This window comes from Neophocaena asiaeorientalis, unplaced genomic scaffold (genome assembly GCF_003031525.2).
Source record: "Neophocaena asiaeorientalis asiaeorientalis breed wild unplaced genomic scaffold, Neophocaena_asiaeorientalis_V1.1 scaffold56, whole genome shotgun sequence".
In the NCBI taxonomy this organism is placed as follows: domain Eukaryota; kingdom Metazoa; phylum Chordata; class Mammalia; order Artiodactyla; family Phocoenidae; genus Neophocaena; species Neophocaena asiaeorientalis.
Window position 1 is genome coordinate 1,250,490 of NW_020175837.1, and position 16,585 is coordinate 1,267,074.

A 16,585-nucleotide genomic window follows, 5' to 3' on the forward strand; every position below is an offset into this window, starting at 1 on the left:
CTAGTCCAGTCTTCACACATTAAAAAGGGGGAAGCTGAATAATTTCACATTTATGTGAATTTATGTTTGATATTTGTACAGAATTAAGGAGATCTGTTGGTGATGGCTATATTAACGTAAGCACACATGTACATATGTATTTTGACAAAAGTTAATTATGGAAAATATATGAGTGTTTGAGGGTGACGGTGGACAGGAGAGACTGGGTATCACTCATCAATCTTCATGTTCTGAGTTGTATGCTTTTACCATCTGTCATGACCCTTTCCATCAATGGGAGAACCCCCCAAACCTCCTTCCTCTCGACTTCCTGGAGCTTCATCCCACACCTCCAGGTGGAAGATTCCAAACTTGGAATCCCTAGACCCTTCCTCACTCTGTAGTTACTTAGCTACATCTGGGCTGGAAAATGGAAGCACAAAGAGAAAAAAGAATTTTAAAAAAAGGCAATGGAACAGGATATCCAAGAACTGTGGGACGACTACAGAAGGTGTAACATATGTGTAATGTGAGCACAATTGGGAGAAAAAAGAGAAAGTTGCAGAAGAAATATTAAAAGCAATAATGACTGATAATTAATGTCAGGCACCAAACCACAGTTCCAGGAAGCTCAGAGGATGCACAAAAAACCAAAACCTAAGCATATCATATTCAAACCTCAGAAAATCAAATATAAAGAAAAAAGTCTTGAAAGAAGCCAGAGAAGAAAATGCCTTACCTATAGAGGAGCAATGATAAGAATTACATCTGACTTTTCCTTGAAAATCATGCAGGCAAGAACAGATTGGAGTGAAATTAATAAAGTGTTGAGAGAAAAACAAAAGCAAAAAACAACCAACTAGGTTTCTGTACCCTGAGAAATTATCATTCAAAAGGGAAGGACAAATAAAGACTTTCTCGGACAAACAAAAATTGAAGGGATTTGTTGTCAGTAGACCTGGGTTGCAAGAAATGTTAAAATGAGTTCTTCAGAGGGAAGGAAAATGACATCAGAAACTGAGATCTACATGAAGAAAGGAAAAGCATCGGAGAAGGTATAGGTGAAGGTAAAATACAAACTTTAACTTTCTTATTGTAAGACGTTGAGTTGAAGAGTTCTTTATGTATTTTGGATAACTGTCTTTTTCCAGATATGTGTTTTGCAAATATTTTCTCCCAGTCTGTAGCTTGTCTTCTCATTCCCATCACAGTGTGTTTAGCAGAGCAGTTTTCATTTTATGTCGTCTAGCTTACAGATTATTTCTCTCATGGGTGGTGCCTTTGGTGTTGTATTGAAAAGTCATCACCATACCCTAAGTCATCTAGGTTTCCTCCTGTTATCTTCTAGGGGTTTTACAGTCGTGCATTTTCACATGAACTCCCACTAGAGTTCACAACTCTCATGAACGTCCAGCCTGAGCCTCTAGCAATTCCTCCGTCACAGCCCAGGCTCTCCTCCTCCAGGACTGGTTCCCACGGCTGCCCCCGCTCATGGGTTTCTGCTCTGATTAGTTTTGATTCTGTCTGTCCTCCTCTCTGTCTCTAATTGGGGGGACAGTGGTTTGCCCTGTGACTTGACTTGTTTGATGGACCTAAAAGGAGTTTTTGATCTATCAGTTTGTTCAGTTTTTTTTTTTACCTGTAGTTAGGATGGAGTGATGACTTCCTAGCTCCTTACATGCCAGACCAGAGACTGAAAGAGTCCACATGGTTATTTTTAAGCTGCAGTCTTTAACATTCATTTTATTTAAAGATATGTAAATTCATCTGACATAATGATGACCAGTGAGAAGAACACCTAGGTTACGATCCAAAGAGCTGAGCTTCTCTGCCATACTCCGTCTGAATCAGGACTGACCACCTCGCTGTTCAGGTCTGCTAACAAGACATGGAGCAGATCGAGTTCCTTCACTTTTTTAGATATAAGGCATTTTGAACATTTGGTTCAGACTCTGGCTAGAGACCCTCTCCAGCTAAAGATGCCCATCTGTCGTGGACCTGCTGGACCTGGGAATGGGTGTACACATCATCTAGAAGATCATCTGTAATTCCATCTCTAAGTCTTTATGACTAATTCCAATTTTCTAGCTATGTGTGAACTCCATACTCACAGTTATTTCAGGATAAGTAAAATACCACAAAATGAGTACTAATAAAAATATTTATTGAGCACATAGTATGCCATAGTCTTTTGTATGGAGTATCATTTTGGTCCTCACCATAGATTTAGGAGGGAGGCAAGCACGATGGTCCCTATTTCACAGGATATGTTCAGTACTGATTATGTGCCAGGACTCGTGCTGAGCGGATCCTCCTAACAACCCCACCAGGGTTTGCATTAGAGTTAGCTACTAATTTATCATGCCGATCAGGACACTTTTCAGAGTTGAAAGAACTTACTACTAATAATTAGACCTGACAACAAGCATAAATAGGTATTCTCAATGGCAAACTGGAACATATGGCCCCTTTAGTTATCATCCTTCTTTTATAGAGGAGAAAACTGAGACAAGAGAAGCAAAGTAGCTTTCCATTGGCTATATTCGAGTATGCGGGTTAGATTTGATTCCAGGAATATTGAACTCCAGAGCCAACATTTAATCACAGCGTGCTGGGATAGACCTGTGAATGGCATCTGTGGTGAATTTCCCAAGTGTCTATCCTCAAATATCCTTCTAGTTTGTGTCATCAATCTGCCCTTTAAAGGTGAATTCCCCTGTATTTGACCATGTACTAGCATCAGTGACTTTAGAGATAAACTAAAGCAAGCTTCAGGATCTATGAAAACGAGGATTATGCTTCACTGGAAATGCTCACAATAGCAGATTTTTTTTTTTCAAGAAGGAGAGCCTAATTACCTTTCGAAATTCCAAAAATGTCAAATTGATTACGGTGTATGCTTTTTTTATAACATCACATGCACCGGAGTTATTTTGGGATAATGAGCAATTTTAATCTTGCTTAATAAAAGCTATTCACAGGGCACTTTAGGAGGAGCCCTGCATATAAGTAGTTTTACTAAACCACTTTCCCCCTTCACTGGCATTTATTCAAGAGTATGCAAATTCTTCTAAAACCCGGCAGCTAAATTTAGAAATCAGAAGGGCAGAGCTCTGGACTTCAGTAAATTTTCTGTTTTTTAAGAATGTAGCTGGTAAAAAGAAAGTAAAACTGAATTTTGACTCTCACATATCATCTATATGTTAATAAAAAACAGAGATGTGCTGAGTTTTAAATTTGAATTCAGGCTTACAAGTTAAATTAAATTTTAAGAAGATTTATTTAAATGCTTTCAGTCAATATGATGAAATAATTATTGAAAGATACTTTCAGAGAAAAAATGCTTAAGGAACCTTTTCTTAAGGAACATTTTGTTTAACTTTCCAAGCAAAAAGGAATAGGAAATTTTTATGGCAATACTCTAGTCATGAAAGTCAGTTGAAAATACGCATCTTATATAAGGAGATTCCTCTTGCCGGCCAACTAGTAAGAACTTATAGAATGATACAGGCAAGATCATTCAAGAGACTGAGGCATTCATGGACTTGGTCTTTGAGATGAAGAAAAGCGGGCTCACTCCAAAGTTTCCATGGCTTAAACAAATCTTCTAGGAGTATTCTCTGCACACTCTCTGCTCTAGCCCTTCACTTTGAAATCCTGCCACTATCAGTGTTCAGACTCTTACCAATAGAAGTAGGTTTATGAAATGAGATCAGTGGAGGTTCAGATGTATCGAGTTTGATGGAGGCCTCGTGGAACATAATTTTCTCTTGGGGCTTTAATTATCCTCCGTTCCGCCAAAGGTTTCTGCCTCTTCCAAACAGTAAAGAGATAAATGTCCAGTCAATCAATATAGGAGAATAAGGGGATTTATCTGTGACTTCCTGTTCTGTAGTCTGTCTGCTCTTAGGGAACTTATCTTGGTTACCTTGTCTGATCATTTAAGATGTTAGGATTTTCCTCCTTACTACTCCCAATTTTTTTTTTTTTTCTGTTTATCTATCTGGATTGCAAGAGACAATTTTATAGTTTCTTAAGGAGTCATGCTTACATTCAATGCCCTCTTGACCACCTTCATTCACTAAACAAGTACTTAGGTATGTCTGCTGTGGTGCAGGCTCTCTGACCCTGGTGAACAAAAAGCATCCCTGCTGTCAAGAAGCTCAGTCTTCCACCTCCTTCCTTTCTTTTCTTTTTTTTTTTTTTTTTAGTTTTTTAAAAAATTTATTTATTTTTAATTAATTAATTTTGTTCTGGCCACGCCGCAAAGCTTGTGGGATCTTAGTTCCCCGACCAGGGATCAAACCTGTGTCCTCAGCAAAGAAAGCGCCGAGTCCTAACACTGGACTGTCAGGGAATTCCGTGTCTTAATTTCTTAAAACACGTGAGATTCCTCAGCAAACTTTTCCCCCAGACTCACCCTTTTAATGTGACCTCCCACCCACCATTATCCAGAGGGAAATAAAATGAAAAAGTCAGGAGAGAATGGTCAAACCAGTGAGTATATATATTTTTTTCCTTCCTGGTCTAGAAACTGGTGATGATAGTATTACCTACAATACAAAACTGAGATTACATGAGATCAGCCTTGTAAACACTCTTCTGTGTGCTTGTCACATAGCTAGTACTCAATCAAGATTTTTCACCATGATCCAGAGAAAAAAATCCAGTCTTAACGCCGTGTGTCTTTAGAGACAAAAGAAAAATAAAGGGGAAAACCCCCTCCAATTTATTTAAATGAACATCAACAATCATTACCATATAAGATCTGTAGAATGCATTTTGATGTTCTTCGGGGGAAATCCAGCAGAGAAAAGATGGGCGAACAAACTGTCAGGTCTGTCCGTTTCTTTAATTTTCAATATAATTGTTGTTATTGTTTTCACTTATGAAAGGAAGCAGGCTCTTTATAGAAAAATACAGAAAATCAAGGAAAAAAAATAAACCGTCATATAATCTTCCAAAGACAAAAGGCTGCTGATGTCTGGTGTGCTCATTTCAGACTCTTTCCCTCTGTAGGTTCTAAACAGGGTCGCTACCTCAGTTGCCACCCCAGGAAGCACCATCCACATAAACTGCTGCTCCATCGACACTCTCGGGGATTGTACAATAAAGCTGCACCACAGATCACAGAGAACGTATATCTGTATACATGGGCATTTTTTCTTTTCTCATAACTGTGAAAACTGCCTATACGATACTACATTTTACTTAATGTGATATTGTATTTTACAAGTTGTAAGAACTGCTTCAAAAACATTTTTCAGAAACCAAATCATATTCCTTTAAGTGGTTGTGTGAAATCACATTTCACCATTACATAATTTTTTGAACTTTGGCGTGTTTCCAAGTTTCTGCTATGAGTGATAATACCATTGCAGTGAACATTTTTTTGTGTAGAAAGCTTTCCTCTATATTTTGGGATGTCTTTAGCACAAAAGGTAAAAAACATTGTGTGGCTTATATTACCAGATTGCTCTTCAAAAGCATTGTGTCTATTTATATATCTCCTTCCAAAGGGGTATGGAGGCTTCGTATCAGTAAATCCCAATGTTTTCTTAAAGTCAACACTTACTTTAGCTTTTACCTAATATTTTAAAGCAAATCTGGCTTGTCATCCCAGCACAAACAAGGAAATCTGCGGAGAAAAATAGTGCTGGGCACAGTACATGTGGCTTGAAGTGAAAACCCAAAGGAGTAAAAAACTCTGGTAAAAAGAATGTAGTTCACTTGGCCAACTTGCCTCCTGTATTTGAAGGTCACACGTTTGTAGATGCAAAGAGAAAAATAAATGAATAGCATTTTTTTCCCCATTGTTAATATTACTAAGACTTATTTACAAACACAAGCCTGCCTGTATTTGACAAACTTTTCTATGCTATTGTAGAACACTGGGGACAAATTCTAGGAGAGGCTATAACGGCAGGCGTAAGTCAGCAGTGCAGTTTACACCCCTGCTACTCCAAGTGTGGTCAGGAAAGCAGAAGCATCAGCATCATCTGGGAGCTGATAAGAGATGGATAAATTGGGAGTTTGGGATTGACAGGTACACACTACTGTATTTAAAATAGATAACCAACAAGGACCTACTGCATAGCACAGGGAACTCTGCTCAATGTTCTGTAATAACCTAAATGGGAAAAGAACTTGAAAAAGAATAGATACATGTATATATACAACTGAATCACTTCGCTGTACACCTGAAACTGACACAACATTGTTAACTAACTATACTCCAATATAAAATAAAAATAAAAGAAATGCAAAAATCTCACGTCCCATGCAGACGTACAGAATCAGAATCTGCATATTAACAAGAGCCCCAGGTGATTCGTATGCATGTTGAAGCTTGAGAAACACTGGCTGTATGTCCTAGGGGAATGAAGCCCCAGTTCAGGAGTAACAAAAATGTGTTTGGAAATGACCTGAAATATTCAAGTTCTCACTGTGCCCTGGGTCAGGTGTCCTCGGAGCTAATCCCACAGGATCACGGATAAAATTATAGAAGCCTGTATGTATCACATTGTGTTGGGATTGTTTTCTTGTTTGTATTTTTACTTGTTTTTATTTGTACTCAGTAACTTTTGAAGGGTGTTGCTAAATGAGAGTACTGTAAACTAAGCACTCTTTTTGCAGGGAAATGAGCTACATTTTTCCTTTGCTTCCAAAGGCTACTTGGAGAAAAAGTACAGTGAAAATTCCATTGGTAAATCTCTTTTTAAAAGGGATATATATTTCTCCAACTAAAACAGATCTGCCTTCAGACTCCGCTTCCTTTTGGTTACAACACAGTTAAATCTTATGCTAAATCACTAGCGAAATTGACTTTTGTTAATATTCTATTTCATACTTTAACGTCTTATTTGACAGGTGTGGTTGAGTTACTGGCAAGCATCTAATTTATGTCAAATCTAATATTATTTTCCTAGAGTGGAAGTTTTGCTTGTCTTCTCTAAGTCCTAAGGTAATTTTTTTCTTCTCTTTTTCAGAAGAAGATGAATTGTGAAAGCAAAGTTGAATAACATATGTTAAAAGTTGTGAGAAGTAAAACGTTATCACACTTATTTTAAAATACTTGAAAATACATATACATATATTTATCCCAGAGATGACTTAAACATGGCTGAATGTTAACTAAACATTAAATGTTAAAAATTCCAAGTGTTATACTCTAACCAAAAGCAACTTTTCTGAGTAATTTTAGATGGGAGGAAAATGGAACGGAAGCTTTTGCAGGAGAATATCTTTGCTCAGACCCAGTTCAAATTTGTCACCTCATTTAATTCTGTTACTATTTCCATAGCCCTGAAACCTCAGGAGCACATGCAGTTCTTTTTTTCTGGAGCCCTCAGATGTGGTATCTAGCTGGGGTGGCGGGCAGCAGCATTGGTAAAATGGAAGAGGAAAGCACCTCAGGAAACCACGGAAGGCAACTGATGTTAATTGAGCATCTACTAATTGTCAGCAGTGTATAGCCACGTCACAGGCATTGCTGTATCAGAACCCTCAATAACTGTGTATTATTGTCTCTTTTCACAGATCAGATGATTAACTGTTAGAGAAGTAAATAGCCATAAATGTACACATTTGAAGGGGTAAAATCTAGAATTAAAAAAAAAAAAAAACAACGGATGCATCTGCTTGATTCCAAAGCTCATGTTTCTCGACCACAGTGCTGCAAAAATGATACCACCTTTAACATCAGATGTCTCTGGCATCTCTGTTAGTAACTTGGGAATGAAAAAAGGTGTATTTATTGCATTTTTAAATACAGTAAATAGGAATAACTACCATGGCAGGGGATTCATCCTTGGGCTTATCTCTTGAAAAATCCTCAGGCTCCCTGGTGTCAGTCAACATTTCCAGACTTCTAGACTGCAGAAAACTTTCTGCTCTACCTTAGCTTAACCAAATTAGTATTATTTATGATTTTATTTTTTACTGGACTAGTTTTACCTTTCTAAAGGATTTGTCTATCCCAAGGAAGCTTCCAATAAATTTTAGCTTCTGTCTGCTCTCTGAAGTGGGCTATTACAAGTATTCACTGACTTTGTTCCAGTTGCCAAAACCCTACCTTGGAGGATGGCGTTCTTAGCCAACGTAGCTTAGGATCTGATGGATTAGAGGCCACTGGAATTCCTAAGGAGATGCCACAGAATGTGGAGGGGTCGCTGTTTTATTTGTCATTGCTTGGAAATTTGTCCTCTAGTAAATAGCACCTATTTAGCCCTTTTTCAAACAAAGGGCTGGTGGTATTAAGGCATGGTCTATTTACAGATTTGGAGTTACATTAGGAAATCTTCTCATTGCCAAGACAACCCTCCCTAAGCACCATTCTCAGCTAGGAAATACTTGTTTTCAAGCTTTTAGAACCCACTTAAATCTAACGGGGTAAACATGTACTTGGTCCACTAGGGATTGGTTCTGCTACCTTTTTTAAAGTCATCAAAACAAGATTTCCAAAGTGTGATTATCTAACCAGTCCTCCAAACAAGGTCAGTGTTTCACTTCTTTTGCTTTAGTTTAAACCAGGGTTGTTCTCAGATGAAATTTACTTGACTTCAGACCAGGCTTTTGCATAAATGCCTTTCAAACACCATAAAGTGTACCCTCTACACTTCTGAACCATCTCAAGAAGGCAAGCTTATTGCAGAGAATGAGGTCAGTCTGCACCCACTTTACAAATGGAGAAATCCAACCTTAGGTTAGATTCAATAACTGGAGTTCAAGAATGTGCCTCTAAAACTCAGATTAATGGAAGAGTCGGTCTCAATTTCACAGATACTTTACTAGTCCCTTTCAGGTTTTATTTCTATTCCCTTGAGTATTTTGAATGTAATTAATGGTTAACCTTGGCCAAATTACTGAACTTCTTTAAGCTCTGGTTTCGTCATTGGTAAAAGAGGGATAATAATTGTAGTACCTCATAAATTTATCATCACAGTTAAATGAGGTAATCTGTATAAAGTGCTTACCTCAGTGCCTCGAACAAACTCAGCAGCTGAGAGATGTCAGCTCTTACCTTCCCCTCTGATACTGCGGGTCATGCTCAGTTGAAAAAAACACAGTTTTTGTTGTTTAATTTCACTGAAGTTAACATTATTCTCAGCTTGTCCCCAGGACTGTGGTTTTGTTCACAAACGTGTCTCAGTGTCAGAATCACCCCTTCGCTCTTCAGAATACACATTCCTTGCCTTAGCCTTCCTGACTTGGTGCCTCTGAGCTTCTGCACGAGGGCCTGAGAATCTGGGGTTTTTACGTTCCTCGGGGATTCTAATGATTGCCAGGGTGGAGAACTACTTTTCTACAAGGTAGGAGGTGCTTACTCATCCTTGTTCCCACAGTACCACCAGAAATTCAGGTAGGAACAGGGCAAGGGGAGTTTAGGCATCACCTTTCCCTCTCTCTACTTAAAATTGGTGATATTTCACCTCAAAGTACTCAAGTGTGTGTGCATAACCTCTCCCTGCCTTGGAGCAGCCAGGCTGGACGTGGCCTATAAGAGGCAATGCCCTAGATGCACAGATTCTGAAGGTAGACTGGGTCTGGTCACACTGATTTCTAGGGCTTTGAATGCAAATGCCAGAGAGGGGCATTTTAGGAATTCGCTCCTCATAATTCTTGATAGCTTTCTCTTACTTTGCATTTGGAAAATGGGGGTAAACAAGACTCCCTGCTCACGGAGCTAGGTTGAAGATTGGAGGGTCATGCACTCTGTGCTCAGGCCCTGGGACCTCCCAGGCAGCTGTAGGTACTTTTAAGATGACAAACATCCCCTAAAATGGTTGTGGCGTACAGTTCGGGTAATTGATAGACATGTTACATATTGTTTTTAATGTAAATACTTCTCTTTATTTCATGCTCTGCATTCCCAGGAAGCCCCATAGCGAAGCATTGCACTTTCCCAGTCAATCCCATTCTTCCCAGAGGCTCTCTCTTCCGCTTTCTGCAGCCCTTTCTCTCCTGTTTGTCTTTTCAATCTTCCTTAAACCCTGGGACAGTCTCCCCCTGCCACGCCCCCACCCCAGCCCTCCCTCGTTCCCTCTCACTATGGTCAAATGACAGTTTGGCTGGTCTTCAAGTCCTGTAAGAGTTGGCCCTGGTCTCCTGACGAGAGAAATAGGGGAAGGGGTACGAGACTCCGCACCCCAAAGGGGCTTTTTCTACAAAGTCAGCTGTGCCTTCAGGGTTAAAGGAATGATGTTTTTTCCAGGTGTTAAACTTTGACTTTTTCTCATAAGGTTGATAGTCTTTTGTCTTTTGCCATTGCCTTCAAAATGCTGCGAACGTTTTCTCTCTGGCCTTGGAGTTGTCTTGGTTATTAATTCAAAAAATTATAAATTTCTTGATCACCTGTTGTATCAAAAGCATGACTTATAGTGCATCTGTCTCCTCTCCTCCTTGGGGACACCATATGTCCATTTCTGGCTTCTACTCTCCTTTCTAAACACAAAAGTGGAAAGGTTGGGCTTTATTCAGTGAGTATCTTTTATGTCAGTAAATTATATCTGTCCCTCTGTCGCAATCTCACTTGTCTCTCCTTCACTCGTTTATCTTCCTTACTTGAAATGTCTCATTTATTCTAACCGTTTATGCAATAGTGCTTTTAAGTAACACCTTGCACTCTTAAAAAAGTACACGTATAGTTTATAATCTATCTTGGCCTCTTTAGTGTTGAACCTACAAACAGAAAACATTCTTTCTCTTTCGCCTGCTATCAATAGGTTATTTGTACATTGTTGTAGAAAAGTTTACTGCATCACATTTTCTCTCTCCTAATAAAGCCATGACATTGCATATGTTTAAATTACATATGTTGCCAGACTGAGAAAGATGAATACTGCATGGTATCGTTTATATGTGGAATCTAGAAAAGAAAAAGTCAAATTCATAGAAACAGGGATTAAAAAGTGGAGGCCAGGTGCTGGGGCTGGGGGAAGTAGGGAGAGGTTGGTAAAAGGATACAAACTTTCAATTGTACCATGAATAATTCTGAGGATCTAACTTATAACATGGTGACTGTGGTTGATAACACTGTTATGTAATTGAAATTTGCTAAGACAGTAACTTAAATGTTCTTACCAAAAAAAAAAAAAGATAAATATGTGAGGTGATGGATGTAACCAGTTACTTAACTAGTGGGAATCCTTCCACAATGTATACATATATCAAATCACCGTCATGTGCACTTTAAATATCTTACAATTTTATTTGTCAGTTATAGAGCAATAAAGCTGAAAAAAGTACTTATGTGTTTCTTATTTGTGACCCTCATTGTATTTCTCACGATCTGCAGGCCTGGAGACAGCTCATCCTTGGAGGTGGACCGCAGGAGCAGTCTGCAGTGTGGAGGGAAGCAAGGAGAAGGTGTCACAGGAACCAGGGTGAGTGCTGGTCCCTTCTCCAAGCACTCACCTACACCAGCCGGAGCCTACATGTCATCCCTGGCCATCACCAGTGATACCCCGTAGGGTGCTAGTGGTTTGAACGGGAGGGCGTTTACTTCTGAAGAGAGTGAGCACGAAGGCCGGTGACAGAAGGAGACTTTTGAGGTAGGGCTTGAGGGTTACCCAGGATTCTGCTGGGTAAGGCCCAGTGGGAGGAGGACTTGATCAGAGCTTGGTTTCTGATGGGAGTGACCTCTGGGGATTGCCCCTGTATGGGAGGATCATTTCTGCCTTTGGTGTATGGGCTGTGGCTATAATTTCATAGATTAGGATCTCCTTTGGAAATTCCCTGCCTTTAGGGAACAATGGATGGATAGCATCATCTATGGCACAGAGGGGGGAAAAAAAATCACTGAAATCAATGCAGCAGTTGGATTTCTTTTTGGTATTTCCAGTATTAATTAAAATAGATAAAATCAATTATCAGTGAAAATAGGAGGGTGTTAAAATTTGGAAAGCCACCATCTTACAGAAAACTGAGTTCCAGAAATGGAAAAAGTGGGGGAAACTAACATCTGTGTGCCAAGTCCCATGCAAGGGGTTTCACATAGTTAATTTACGCCTTCCCTGTGGTGTATTTGCAGCATCATCTCCTAGGTGAGAAAACTGGGGCCCAGGGAAGCATAATGACGTCACCTACACAAACACCTGGGTAGCTGGCAAAGCCGGGGCCAGAACAGATGTGTCTTGTTTTGTTTCTATTTCCAATGATCTTCCCACCACACCATATAGGGATAGGTCAGCTTTGTGCTAAGTTGGTCACAAGTTGGTGTTTTCAGATTCACAACTAATGCATCAGTTGGTTAGTTCTAAATATAGATGGGTATTGCCTTAATTTTGAATACAATGAAAAATGTCTATTTTGGGGGGAGTGGGAAGGAGGAATTATCAGGATCTCTCAGGGTTCAAGAGAGACATCAGTAACTTCCACTCTTTTGACCCTCCGGGTATATTAAAACAGGAAGATATACCAACAGAGTGTTGTACAAACTGTGGGCCATTTTCCATGCTTACATTTAGCAAATTAGTAATTTCAAAAAACAAAATGAAGTATATTATGCTATTTATAAGTTAGCCCAAGACTTATGAAAATATTGACTTTGCACGCACTGGAGGAGATACATGTGTGTGTGTGTGTGTGTGTGTGTGTGTACAGAGAGAGAGAGAGAGTCTGTTAATGGGATGAGTTTTAAAGAACATCTTCTTTCAACTTGGTCACTGTATCAGTGACTAGATAAACAGGTTCATTTGGAGATAAAATCACACATCTAAATGTGAGACCTAGACTAAATGACCCTCCCTGCCGCTCAGTGATAGGCCCCTTATCAGCATTCTTTCAAGGTCCTGCCCTGTTTAGGAAACCCCCAAATCCTCACTGGCCGCTCTGCGTGAGAGTGGGTGTCTGCTGGGGCCACATGGCTTGACGTTGGCGGGAGCTGCTGACATCTACTGAGTTTGCTCTGACTGTTATCTGTTCTGCTTTCAGCCTCCTTCCAGGTCATGCTATCACACCTCTGCGTAATTCGTGGTGACCCTAATGTCCTTGCTTTGCTATCAGCGTCTTGATTGCCCTCTCTCCACTATCTCTGACAGCACAGCAGTGCTGATAGGAAAGGGAGAGAGAGCTTAGCAGATCTGGGGGATGCGCCCCAGCCCACAGCGGGCCAGGCAGCTGGGCAGCCTCTGGCACACAGACTCCCCCAACCCCGACTCCCCCCAGCCCAGGTCCGGCTTTGGCCCACTGCAGCCCTCACCTCCCGCCCCATGGCTGTGGACAGGCTCCACGGCAGGCAGTAGATCTGGAATATCATCCCTTCCAGGGAGAGCCTGTGTGGATCAAGCCCCCGCCCCTTAGCAGGCTGCTATGTAGGGATTCCAAAACTGCCTGTCTGCAGCCCTGGGGACTGCTGTAAAAGCACAGCAGACTCCTCTCCAGATCCCAGAGCTCAGTGGATAAAGCTGAGCGAGGTGAAGCCTGGAGTCCCTTGGGGAGTGGCATGCCATCTGCCCTCTATTTGGGACCAGAGAGCCGTGCAAGTGGACTACAGGGTGCTAACGGTGTGTTAATAAACAGTCGTGGAAGACGAAAGCGTTCCACTCTGCCTCTAATAACTCCCAGCCCCGGGCTGCATGGGCATAAGCTGCCTGGGAAGGCCACCCTCCCGGGCCAGCAGCAAGTCAGCCATACTGATAGTCAGTAGGGAATTTCAAATAGCCAAACATAAAGTTGCTTTTAATATCCCTCTTTTTCATGGCAATCTGATGTGCCCAGTATCTCTGTTTAAACACTTGCAGATTTAGATGGACTTGCCTCTTCCGGGCTCCTGTGAATAACCTCCTCACTCTGCCTGCCCCTTCCCCGGGGTATACTTGTTTGCAGAGCCTCTGTGTCTAAGGCCAAGTGCCTGATCTTCCTTACGCTGTCCTCCAATAGAGGCAGGCCAGCTGCAGGGCCCCTGCCATTGGCCTAACTCGGTGCAGGGGTCCAGGAGGGTATGAGGCCAGACTTGACCAGACTAGACTGCCCAGCACAGCCCACCCTGCAGTGAGCACAGCCATGCACCAGCCTGTGGGCGGACCTCCAGTTGCCTTTGTTTTCAGCGTGATTCTTGTACGCTTATCCCTACATGATGCACTGATGGGGTTGGAATGGGCATTTGGCAGAAAGCAGTGGCATCTGTCAGCTCTGTTTCACCAAGACTCCAGCTCAGAACCAGGCCCCTGGTTGTGTGTTTCCTCCCATTGGCCATCCAGGTTATTGATGGCTCTGTTCTGCAGAAATGGGGGGGTGAAGCTTGGTAGCTCCCCAGGCTCTTTTTTTGAGTCAATCTCTACAAGCCAAACTAAGTTCCTAGTAGTACAGAACAGATTAGAACATTCGCAGGAGAAAAAGAAAAACCACACTAACACATACCTCCCCCCCAGACCACACAATGCAAAGGGCAGAGGGAGATAGATGCTATAGCAGCGTGTCATTGAGACTTCACAGGGGGTTACAGACTCCCCTCCCCACACTGTCCATGGACCAGTAAGACCCCAGGAGAAGGACCAGGAGTCTAGAGGAAACTTCACCTGTGTTGGTGTTGGACCCTGATCTGCACAAGTAGGTACAACTTGCTTGCTCTGAAGCATTCTACATCACAATCCTATGTCAGCCCACCTCTCTACCGCCATCACCCTAGGGCTGGTCTCCTGAGTTCCAATCCATTTCCTAAAATAGAGTTCTAATCCTGTCAAGCAAATCTGACACTCTCACCTCCCTGACTGGTCCCCCCCCCCGCCCCCCTCCACGCACGCACGCAGGCACGCACGCAGACACGGTGCTTAATTTCCCAGTGTTTCAAATACCTTAATTTAACAAAGTTATCCTGACCTGGCCATTGCCAACTTTGCCTTTCAGCTTTGCTCACTTTCTCTCTCAGTTAGGCCCAGGTGTTTTTAGTTTTGGGGTTTGTTTGTTTTTTTCGCCCTTAGATGTAGTGAAGTCTTTCTGTTGTTCACACTTCTGGGCTTCTATTTGCTCTTCTGTATTTCTGGAAGTCTTCCTCTTTCTCTTCATCTAACTAACTACTGTTTATCCTCTGGATTCTAAATGCCACATCCTATTTGAATCCCTCTCTTCTGTGCTTTCATAATGCCCAGGCATCCTTATCACAACATCTCACTTTGTTGTGACTGCTTATTTTACAGCGGTCTTGCCTGCTCTGAGAGCTGTGAGCTGGGGTCAGCATTCACCTTGTTGCCACTGTCTTCCCAGTGCCTAGTATTATGCTTGCAAACCCTGGGTACGCAGTGAATATTGGTTGCATGGATGGTGGGCTGAATGAGAGAATGAAGAACTGGCGGGTCTTTGTTTCTCAGCTGGACAGGAAGCCACTCGGCAGAAAGTGTGGTCCCACAGACTCCTCTAAATGCTTTTACTTTCTTCCTTTCCTTCTGCTTAAAGTTCCCGTTGTTCATGACATCGTAAACAGCTGCTCAGATGACCTCCCATCCGTGCAGCAGAGTTATGCTCGCACTTGCGGATGGACTGGTTATCTGCCAACCTCCTCATTGAAGAAAGATGAGGACTGGGGCAGATGGCACTGTCCATTCAGATGTGACCAGCTGTAGAGGTATGAAATAACTTTGGGATAATTGTGGGAATTGAGGCCATGAAATTTGTTTTTATAGTCTCGTTCCTCAAAAGTGATGGCAGTGGAGGTAACCTTTTTTTTTATTGAAGTGTAGTTGATTTACAATGTTGTGTTACTGTCAGGCATACAGCAAAGTGATTCAGCTATACATATATATATGTATATAATATATGTATTATACAAGATATTGTGTATATATATATAGATATTCTTTTTCAGATTCTTTTCCATTATAGGTTATTATAAGATGCTGAGTATATTTCTCTGTGCTATACAGTAGGTCCTTGTTGTTTATCTGTTTTAAATAGAGTAATGTGGGTCTGTTAATCCCAGACTCCTAATTTATCCCTCCCCCCACTTTTCCCTTTGGTAACCATAAGTTTGTTTTCTATGTCTGCGAGCCTATTTCTATTTTGTAAATAAGTTCATTTGTATCATTTTTTTAGATTCCACATATAAGTGATATGTGATTTTTGTCTTTTTCTGTCTGACTTCACTTGTATGATAAGCTCTAGGTCCATTCATGTTGCTGCAAATGGTGTTATTTCATTCTCTTTTATGGCTGAGTAATATTCCATTGTATATACGTACCACATCTTCTTTATCCATTCATTTGTCGGTGAACGTTTAGGTTGCCTCCATGTCTTGGTTATTGTAAATAGTGCTGCTATGAACATTGGGGTGCTGTATCTTTTCAAATTAGAGTTTTCATCTTTTCCAGATATATGCGCAGGAGTGAGATTGCTGGATCACATGGCAACTCTAGTGTTAGGTTTTTTAAGGAACCTCCGTCCTATTCCCCATAGTGACTGCACCAATTTACATTTCCATCAACTGTGTAGGAGGGTTACCTTTTCTCCACACCCTCTCCAGCATTTGTTATTTGTAGATTTTTTGATGATGGCCATTCTGACCCATGTGAGGTGACGATGGCGGTAACTTTTTAATCTTGCATCATTCTGTATCTGTTTGTTAGGCTTATGAGAAGTCTATTTAAATGTTTAAGTGATATATATCATCTGT